Genomic DNA, 11,138 nt, shown 5'->3' with positions numbered 1-11,138 from the left:
CCCTACCCTAAACCCTAGGAGCATCTCCACTCGTTCGCCCCCCGGCGAGAGGCCAGTGCTATTTTGGACCATCGCCCAACGCTTTTAGGCCCTGGGGGTGATCTAGGCACCAGTCACGCCCCCAGGGGCCGGCCCCAAGACGTTCAAATTCAAACTTGACATTTCCCGCTACCCAAAAATGCCACAAGTCCGGCGATCAGCACCACAAGTCCGATGATCACCATGCCCCAGTTCGGCCATCAAATAACTTGAAAGTTCGGCGTTCAAAAGGAAGGACATGTAGGCAATTCATCAAACGGCGACGCTGTCCACCGGCGTCGGACTGGCGGGAATCGACGTGCGCGGACTGGTCGGCGTCGGCGAGGCTTCTGTGCTGAGCGTTGCAGACGCGTTACTCGGGCTTGGCGGCGGTGTTGGAGTCAGAGTGGGAGTTGGCGCCGCCATCGACATCAGCTGGTTCAGGATGAGGCCACGCTCCGCCAGGTACCACACCTTGACCTGCTCGTCCATCGTCGCCATGTCCCCGCCCCATCAGGAAAGCTAGGACGGTGTTCCTCTTCTTCGCGGCGACATTGGTCTAGAGCAGGTCGAGCTTGACGGCGATGTTCGTCATCAATGCCGACCATGGCGCCTCGGTTTTCTCTTCCCTCTAGGCGGCCCGAGTCTTGCGTCGGCGATGCAATGCTCGATGGACTCTTGGAGACGCGCGGTAGCCGGCGCGGCGTTCTTCGCCGACTTGGCCCGTTTGTTGCCGGCCAGTCGCCCGTCAGCCGCACTCGGCGTCGGCGCGTCCGGATTGTACGTCTCCTTGGCCTTGGCGAGGGTGCGCCGGACTTCCGCCCACTTCTCGCACTTCTTGATTCGGGAGAACACATGGATGTACTTGAAATCTTGGTCGGTGCTACTGTCCTCGCGATACATGGCGAACATCCAGACCATTTGTGCAAAGAAACATGTGTCGACAATGCACACGGCGAAAAATGAGCGAGAGACCGGCGACATACGTGACCCTCCATGTTGGCGCCGCTCTCCGGGTGAGCCGCGATCTCCTCGACGATCCCATGCCATTTGTTGCACGCCGTTTGGATGACACCCCCAATGGTTGGCCATGGCCTTCGAGCCGCGCTGCATGTGGACGCCGGCGAAGTACGGGTCGACCAGTTTGCGCTCATCGAACTCCGAATTGACGCGCTCCCAGTACGTGTCGGCACTCTGGTTCGTGCCGGTGATCGGGTTGAGGCAGACGATCTTCCATGCTTCGGCGACACACTCGTCTTCTTTGTCCGCCCACTTGACGCGCGGCTCGCTGGTCCTGGCCGCCCTCTTCTTTTTTTTCCCTCTCCTCTCCGGAGCAGGCGCCGGCTCCTCCTCCTCTTCTGGCTCCTCCTCGCCGTAGTCGAGCTCGTCGTCCATGTCATCATTGAGGTCCATTGTCTCTTCTTGGGCACTGAACCCGGGGGAGGCGGCGGCTGCCGAGCCGGTCATGATGATGTCGTCCATGTCGGCCTCCGTCGTGTCGAGGTTGCCGAGATGCGACGACGAGGCTTGTGAGAAGAGCCCGCCACGGCGCAGAGGCAGCGTCGGGAAGGATGCGTAAGCCGGCGGCGAGTAGGTGTACGGGGGGTACTGGACGCCGGCGAACGCGGGTGAGGGTGTGCGCTGGGCGGGGTGGCCATGTGGAAAGGTGATGTTGGGGTTAAACCTGCCGTGCGCGGCGCCGTCGGTGTAACCAGGCGTGGGCGTGCATCCCCATGGAGACGCCAAGAAGCCAGCCGGTGACCCGACGCTCTGGTGGCTCTAGGGAGTGTGCGGGCCGTGACCGCCAGGAGGATTCATCATCCCCGCGCGAGACGCCTCTGCTTGTTCCGCCGCGCGATCTGCCTGCTCCGCCACAGTAGCAGCCGCAGCCGCCGACGCCTTGTCCCGGGCCTTCTTGGCGTTGAGCCTGTTCCGCCGGTCTGTGGTGACAGCCTCCCGGCGCTGAACCTCTGCCTTCCAGTCGGCGTTTAACATGCCCGGGGGTTTGGACGGCGGCGCCCTCTGCTTCCTCTACTTCGGCTGGGTGGCGTTGGCATCGGTAGCGGCGCGAGGGGTCGTGTACTTCTTCGGCGACATGGCCGCCGGATGGAGGGGGAGAGGGAGGGGAATGGCGGGGAGAAGGCGGGAGAAGGGGGGAATGGAGGGAACGGAGGGGGAAAGCGGGGGGGAGGGGGGTCAGCGGGACAAGGTCTTTCTCTCGCCGACAGAGCGGACCCACGCGCCTTTTCGCTTCGGCCGGCACACCCCGGTGACCCCCGGGGACTTGGGTTCGGCTCGGGTTCGCCGGCTGTTATCTCCGCCCAAACCGGCGATAAACGAGATCCTGGGGGCGCGACTGGGCCGATTTTTGGGCGCCGGTGCTAAAAAATGGCCTTGGGGGGTCTGTTGGGGGCGCGGTTGGAGATGCTCTAAGATAGATAATGAGGACATGAGGTGATGACAGCGGGGAATGTATCTGGTGCACCGGGGCAATTGGTGCTACCGGTGCACCGGGCCCCGTTGCGCATTCCAAAATGTTCGAAAAGATCCGTAAAAAAGTGCATTGACACAACATCAATGTATGTTGTCACAAAATTTAAATCAAAATTCAAAACATTGTTTGAGATACAAAAATAACAAATTTGACATCAATGTGCTAATAAGCCAAAAATGAAGCCAACTTGTGTTATATATTCCCTCCGTTCCGTTATGTAAGGTGTATTATTTTGGGCACGGTAACTAAGACACGGAATTATAGACATGTTAGGACTAAATTACCCTTAGCAAATTTCTTGATCCGTGGCAAGTTCAGGAAAGTAAGAGATGCATGCAATCGACAGAGAGATACTTTCCTTCTTTTTTCTGAAGGGCTAACAAGGGAATTATGAGGAATCAGAAGAAATGCATCTTACATTCTGAAATTTTATCAAAAAACAAATACACCTTATATAAAGGAACGGAGGGAGTACTATTCAGCGTCAAATTCGTCATTTTTGTACCTTGAGCAATGTTTCGAATTTTGATTTAAATTTTTGTCACAACATACATTGATATTGTGTTAATGAACTGATTTTTTTTGGATTTCTAGAATATTTTTTAATGTGCAATGGGGGACCGGTGCACCGGTAGCACCAATTGCCCCGGTGCACCAGATACACCCCCGTTGACGGCGGCCCCCCTCCTTCTCTCCGGCGAGGCCCTTCCTTCTTCTTTCTTCATTCAAAATCAATTGACCCAAATTCGAAATTCAGCTGGCTAACATGTAGCTAAAGTAAAAGTGTAACGGATTGCATATTTGCCGCAGAAAAGTGTGGAATGGAATTGCTCAATGAGCCTGACATGAAGAGCGAGACGTAGAACAAAAGGAAGCTTAAACGGGAGAATGGTTACTACAAATTTTCCAGGTGGCCGGTGGCACCAAGCAATCAAACAGTGCCTCTTCTCGCCACTCGAGTGGCCGATCTTCCGGAGACAATCCTCCTTCTACAAATTAGCTACAATATTAGAAATTGCTAATTACTCATCGTCCTGTTTTGGCACGAATTAATGGCTACCTTCAAAAGTCTTCAATTTCATACGCAAAAAGAGCAGTGTAAACCGCACTATCAACCCTTGATTCCATGCGTAGTGCGCAACACGTAATTACCATCCGGTCTGTCTAGGTGACTTAATTACTCAGATGACTTAATGAAGCATAAAAGTATTACGCATAGACACAACACGTAATAATCACACATTAAAAAAAGAAAAAATAGAAGAGAAAATACTCAGATAAATCTTCGCGTTAGATTAATGACATAAGACTTAGATGTGCAGTACGTATGACACATCTTTAGCAAAGGAAAACTGATTACGATAACGCGGTGAGCTGCTAAATGGCACTCAACAGTTCATGAAACATGACTAGTACTCCATATCATATCCCGACTTACCACACTCGTCTCCCCATTAACCATCTACCGTTATAATCTTATGCAAATTCGCCTATAAATACGGCTCTCTGCATAGAAGCAGCGGCAGCAAAGCAACCCCAGTAGAGCTAATCCTTGGGAGTTAACCTGGGACACAATGCCTGGGACGATGGTATCCCGCGCTCTCCTGCTCGTCGGCGTCGCCCTGACGGCGCAGCTGTGTGCGTGCACGGCGTACGCCGGCAGCGGCGGCGATGGCTTTAGCGTGGAGTTCATCCACCGTGACTCCGTCAGATCGCCGTTCCACGACCCGACGTTCACCGCGCCCGCCCGCGCGGCGGTCCGTTGCCCGCGCCGCGGCGTTCTCGCGCTCCTACGTCCGCGCCGACGCGCCCTCAGCTGACGGCTTCGTGTCCGAGGTCACGTCCAGGACAAGCGAGTACCTGATGGCCGTGAACATAGGCACGCCGCCCACTCGCATGGTCGCCATCGCCGACACCGGCAGCGACCTCACCTGGCTCAATTGCAGCTACGGAGGCGACGGTCCTGGTCTGGCGGCCGCCCGTGACGCGGACGCGCAGCCGCCGGGCGTCCAGTTCGACCCCTCCAAATCGACGACGTTCGGCCTTGTGGACTGTAACTCCGGCACGTGCAGCGAGCTCCCCGAGGATTCCCATTCCTGCGACGTTCGGCCTTGTGGACTGTAACTCCGGCACGTACGCCAACTCCAAGTGCACGTACATCTACTCCTACGGCGACGGCTCCCACACGAGCGGCCTCCTCGCCACAGAGACCTTCACCTTCGCCGACGCCCCGGGCGCCCGCGGCGATGGGACGACGCGCGTGGCCAACGTCAACTTCGGCTGCTCCACGAACTTCGTCGGCGCGATCGTCGGGGACGGCCTCGTCGGCCTCGGCGGCGGCGACCTCTCCCTCGTCAGTCAGCTCGGCGCAGACACCTCGCTCGGCCGGAGGTTCTCGTACTGCCTCGTGCCCTACTCCGTCAAGGCCTCCTCCGCGCTCAACTTCGGCCCCCGGGCCGCCGTCACGGATCCGGGAGCGGCGACGACACCGCTGATCCCATCGAAAGTGAAGGCATACTACATCGTCGAGCTCCAGTCCCTCAAGGTTGGGAACGCGACCTTCGCGACGCCGGACCGGTCCCCCGTCCTCGTCGACTCCGGCACGACGCTCACATTCCTCCCGACGGCGCTTGTAGACCCACTGGTGAAGGAGCTGACCCGGCGGATCAAGCTCCCTCCGGTGCAGCCGCCAGAGGAGTTCCCCCTGCTGCTGTGCTTCGACGTAAGCGGGGTGCGGGAGGGGCAGGTTGCGGCCATGATCCCTGACGTGACGCTGGGGCTGCGCGGCGGCGCTGCGGTCACGCTGAAGGCGGAGAACACGTTCTTGGAGGTGCAGGAGGGGACTTTATGCTTGGCGGTGTCTGACCAGTTTTCTCCTATGTCCATCATCGGGAACATCGCGCAGCAGAACATGCACGTTGGGTACGATCTCGACAAGGGCACCGTCACCTTCGCTCCAGCAGACTGCGCGCGTTCCTACCCCGCCCCCTCACCCTCCGGTTCTGTGTAGCTTATGAAAGCGGAAAATTAAGGTTCCGCTAGGTGCCGGCAGATCACGGACCCTTAATCGAGTACTAAGATTCGTGGGCAGAATAATGTATAACTCGTGAACTTGTAACCCAAATGAAATACACTGCAATATATTCTTCACGTGGTACAATAGGTCTCATATTTTTAAGTCCAATAGAATGATAGCCCTACAAAAATCTACAAATATTTTACGGTTGCATGTATGCGCTGTCCTTCTCTGTCCCAAACAAATGCACTCATTTATTTTACTTTTACTAACTTAAATCATTCACATCTTTCAAATAAATATTTTGATTTTAAAATTTTCCGTATATTTGAACTCATGTCCCAAAGACCTTTAAAAAAGGCCGATTTTGTATACATTTTAAATGAGTTTAAAGTTTATTAAACATATTTCACCCACTTAAAATCTTTTGAATAGAATGATTTCAATCAGCTTCACAAGTTGACATTTCATTTTCATATTGTTTTTCACTTTTATAACTTACATTTCACTTTTCATTGGCTTGTTTCAGAAAAATCACATCTATTCTTGAAAGAACACATTTCACTCTTTTATAACGAACTGTTACACATTTTAAAATAATCAGTTTCACAAGTTGACATTTTAGTTTCATATTGTTTTTCACTTTCATAACCTACATTTCATTTTCATTGGTTTGTTTCCCATTTTTCTAGTGAAATAGGTTTTTTCACATATGGAATGTGAAATGAAAAAAAATTAAATGTGTTTGAAATGTATCCAAATTTGGTTTAGTTGTCTTGACGCAGGGAGTCCAAGTATATAAAAAATTCCCAAAAAGAGTCTATAGTTTAAATGATATGGTTGATTAAATTGTCTAAGATGAAATAAAGTCTATTTTTTGAGAAAATGAAGTAAGTCTATGGATTCATTTTGGAGGTTGAGAGAGAGAGAGAGAGAGAGAGAGAGAGAGAGAGAGAGGGGAGAGGAGAGAGCTGCATGTGTATTTTTCCTGACAAAAGGTGTATTTTGGGCCCATTAAGCTGACACTGATTTGTCTAAAAAGAAATATACAAGAAATATACAAGTACTAATACTATACATTTAGGTGAGCCATAACTTCACACGAATCTCAGAAAATGTGAGTGATCTCAGATGTATCGGCATGTAATGGTAACACGCAAAATGACCCCCGGTAGCTATACGACTAAAAAAAAGATACAAGTAATACTAGTAGAATGCCCGTGTGTTGCCACGGGTATTTCAAAAAATTTACTGGTTGCATATATAAGCATAAAAGAATCTACAGCCAGGCATCCCCAAAAAATTATTGGTTGCATATATAAGCATAAGAGCATCTACATCCAAGCATCCCAAACCCCGCCCCAAACGCTCGAGCGGACGGCCCGGTCATTGACCGAAAAAAAACCCACCCAGGCGCCTCAAACCGCCCTGCCTGACCGGCACCCCTCAAATCCAGCCCACAAATAGGGCGGATATGGGGTACACACACGTCGGACCCGACCCACCCCAACCCCACGCCGTCCACAAAAAAATTCCAATCCCCACAATCTGGGAACCCTAACTTAGTTCACTCCGCTCTCGCGGCGTCTCTTCTTCTCCCTCTACTCCGATTTCTTCGATTCCGATCCACTCCGACAAGCATATCGTGTGCCGGTAGCTGCTCCGACTCCGACCTTGATGTCGACAAGGAGTTGGCCCTTTGCATTGCCCTCCATAAGTCCAAGGTGGACACAGGGGGCAGTTCCGGATCTCCAGCCTCGCCTCTCCCCAGCCGGTGCAGCACGGACACCAGAGCTGGCCCCTCCCTGCGCACGCGCAGCTTTGCAAGGGGAGCGGTGAGTGCTTGTGCCCGCCCCGCCGGCCCGGACGCACATGCCAGAATAGGAGGTGTGCGCCGCCCGTCGCGAGAAGCAGTGTGCAAGGGAGAGGGACGCGGCGGAGCAATCCATGTGTCACCATTGCGGGTAGCCGACGGAGCCCGATGAGGATGAGCGGCTCCTCGCTTGGGTCTACTGTCGGTCGCCTACGATGGCGGAGAGGGACGCTCAGCGGCTCCACCAGAAGAACACCGCAGTAGGAGCACAAGGCGGCGAAGGCAGTGGCGGAGGCAGCTCGCGAAGCTCAAGCAGCAGTAGGACAGGGCTATCCAACGGCTCAAGGGCTCATCGTCCTCTCCGACTCCTCCGACGACGTCGACGACCACGACGCCTCGTCCGATAACTCAGACTATCCTCCAACATCCGCCAACGCCTACAGCTACGTCGTTAGACCGAAGGGGAAAGGGCCGACAAGGAAGTGGTGAAGATCCACCTTATCCACTTTAATTTCAAGTTTTTAAATATAGTTTAAAGTTGTCCATCGTTTATGTGCATTATGTGAACTTTGGCAATCTTCGGTGAATGGATAGTGCATTCATAGTGCATTTCTATATTCAATTGTATGTCCATTTCATAATCTATGTAGTTTTATCGAGGTTGCATGGTTACGTAGTTTTATCGATGTTGCATGGTTTAGTATTGGATATGAGATACACGGACGTGGACGTCGATTTTTGAGGACTGGCCGGTTTTGCCAAGTCCGGCTGTAGGTGCTTTAAGGCACGTCAAATTTCCAGCTTGGCATAAAAAGTGACCATGGTCTAATTTTTTTTAAGCCTTGCAATATCATTATCCTTGTTGAATCAAATTAGGCACTGTATAAATCTGCCAAAAAAACTCACTATCTAAACTGCATAATAACCTGAAGAAAAAATTGCTTAGTTATTATGATGATCTTGCTTGTACAAGTATGATAGCCAGGATAATCATCTAGATGTTTTAATATTTGAAAGCAAAAAACACCAACAATAATGAGGCCCTTAAGAAATCACAATATATATCCTTCCTAATATTCAGATCTAGTGGGAAAACTCCTAGCCAACGGTGTGCACATAATAGAAACAACAATGTTTTTCTACATTTGCTAAATAATCATGGGAACCGAAGATGACTTGGGGCTTCAGGATCCAATAGTATACATACATGATCGATGCGACGAAGCATTTTGGCAGCGAGCAGGATGGCAAGCTTGGCGTCCAGGAGGAAGGGTCACGACAGATGTTGAAGAAGCAGTGTATGACACTATCGGCCGAGGTTGAAGATGCAGTCGAAGGCGGAGTGTCGGTGTACAAAAGTAGGGGCTCTCCTTTTAACCCCTTTACTTATGCACGGGCAGTCAGAGCCGCGCCCACGGCCACACTAGGTAGGGCAGAGGAGGGAAGCCGGAGGCACAAGACAACCAGAGCAACGCCACGACCAGAAACACAAAGAGCAGAAGGGTGAGGTGGGCTCCCCCGGCAAGAGCCTTGCCGGGGCGGCCTCCGCAGCCCCGGCAAGAGCCTTGCCGGGGCAACTTGCACGATGCCAGCGGAGCGCCACCCTTGAGCCAAGGGCTCCAACACCACCAACTACGTTGGAACCAAGGCTCGAGAGGCACCTCCCTGGTGGCATGCAGATCTTTCTGAAGATCATAAACATACAAGATCAGATGAGGACCAGAAGACGACGATCCTCGGCGAGATCCTAGCCAAGGAAACCCACGAGGCCCCCAGCAAGATCCTTGCCGGGGACGACCGCGATGCCACGGCAAGACCCTTGCCGGGGCCCCGGCAAGGCCCTTGCCGAAGACACCTACGAGGCCACAACCAGGCCCGCGTATGCCAAGACTCCACCGCCGTTCCCATATAGCTGCCGGCCCAACCAGCTGGGCAGGCACCTGCGTAGCAACGTGTGGCTTCGGGGCCAACTCAGCAAGCACCTGCGTCGTGGCATGCAGATCTTCGTGAAGATCCTACCACCGCGCCATCTCAGCAGCCTGCCAGCCTGCGTGGCGCTGCATGCCTCGTTGGCCTGGGCGCGTGTCGGAGCAAGGCGGAGCGGCGACGGACGGGACGGGCCTCATCGTCACCCCCAATAAAGCAACGGGACACCTAAGGGAGCGCATTTAATGCGTCTTGTCCCGTAATGACAGGTGATAAGCTTACGCACTATACTCCTTTCCACCTCCTGTGTGCCACCGTGGCGACCCCTTTTGTCTATAAAAGGAGGCCCGAGGCGTCCAGGAGAAGGATTCGGATCTTTTGGGATAGACGCGCACCGTTGCTAGCTCAAGAACTCAAGAACACTCAAATACATATACCAAAGCAGGACTAGGGTATTACGCATCCTCGCGGCCCGAACCTGGGTAAACGATCCTTGTGCTGACCGCCAGACCCGCTCTTTGAACAACCCCGCGCCCGCCAACCGTAGAAGGGATCCCAGTGATTCCATAGGTGTCGTTTCCCCGACATCTTTGGTGCGCCATGTAGGGGACACGCAGTTGTGAAAATCCGGTCTAGCAGTTAGTCTAGTAGTTCTTCATCGCCATGGCTCCCAAGAAGAAGACGATCACGGCGATCGGTTCATCCAGAGCCGGACTGCCCGTACCGGTGCGGGCGAACAGCGGGGCGGTCGTGGATGGAAGCCGAGCTGCGGCCCACGAAGACCCACATCTCTCTGGCAGTCAGAGCCGGGCGAGCGGCGTCGTTCGTGCGCGAGACAACGGCCCGCACGCCGCCAAATCGAAAGACGGAGCTGGGCCCCTCGCAGGCGGCGCGGGGCCCTCCAAGGGAGGCGCGGCGACCTCCAAGACGCCTACGCCAGCACCCACAACGCGCTCTCCCCACGGTGTGCGCGACGAGCAGCGTCACCACGCTGGTGAACCCGGACGCCGCCGTGGGAAGAGTCCTGTGCATCATTCGACGAAGGAGGCCAGCCTGCCCGCCGAAGTGCTGAGGAAAATGGCGCACAGCCGTAGGGTCGTGATGGAGCTCCTTCTAACATGGTTAGGAGTCGGAGCGCGTCACGGTCCACGCAGCTTTGGCCGCCACCCACGCCAGCAGGAGCTTTGGCACGCGCGCAGCTGCTCCTCGACTTCCCTCCTGCTGCGGAAAAGCTCGACGAGTGGAGAGCCACCATCCGGAGCCTCATCAGTGTCGCCAACAAAGATGAGCTGCGACCAGCGGGGCCCTCAGGCCGATGCTCCGTCGAGCCACCACATGCCAACGGTGGACGGACCGGAGGTGCTGCAGCCACGATGCACTCTCCTCCCCCACGCCAGTTGTCACGGGTGCCGGTCCGTCGTGATGACGCTTGTGATAACATTTCCATAGCGTCGTCCGACCCACGGACCCACCGCGATCAGCGCCAAGTTCTTCGGGAGCGAGCCCATGAAGACGCTCGAACCACCATCCAGCGCCGGCGCGATGCACGCCACCTGTCAGATAGGCGGGCAGGGCCCACTATGGACCACCCAGCACCGGGAGGCTTCGGTGGCCTACCCTACGAGGTGGGTTGCCCGGCCTTTACCCGTGAGCTGCGGCAGTTCCAGTGGACGTCCCACCGCACGTTCAAGCCCAACGTCGGCGAGAAGTACAACGGCAAGACCCACCCGTCGGAGTTCCTCAGCATCTACACCATCGCGATGCAAGCCGCTGGAGCTCGCGACGACAAGGTGCTTGCCAATTACTTCCCTTGGCACTAAAACCCAATGTCATGTCATGGTTGATGCACTTGCCGGTGGATTCCATTTCTT

At 54.3% G+C, this 11,138-nt stretch overlaps 1 pseudogene; it reads left to right on the top strand.

Moving 5' to 3' along the window:
• Positions 1 to 4,043: 4,043 nt before the first annotated feature.
• On the top strand, positions 4,044 to 5,672 carry LOC109772030 (aspartic proteinase CDR1-like; annotated as a pseudogene).
• The last annotated feature ends 5,466 nt before the right edge of the window (positions 5,673 to 11,138 follow it).

The sequence above is a fragment of the Aegilops tauschii genome, chromosome 3 (assembly GCF_002575655.3).
Source record: "Aegilops tauschii subsp. strangulata cultivar AL8/78 chromosome 3, Aet v6.0, whole genome shotgun sequence".
Classification (NCBI taxonomy): domain Eukaryota; kingdom Viridiplantae; phylum Streptophyta; class Magnoliopsida; order Poales; family Poaceae; genus Aegilops; species Aegilops tauschii.
This window is presented reverse-complemented; position numbering and strand designations above follow the sequence as displayed.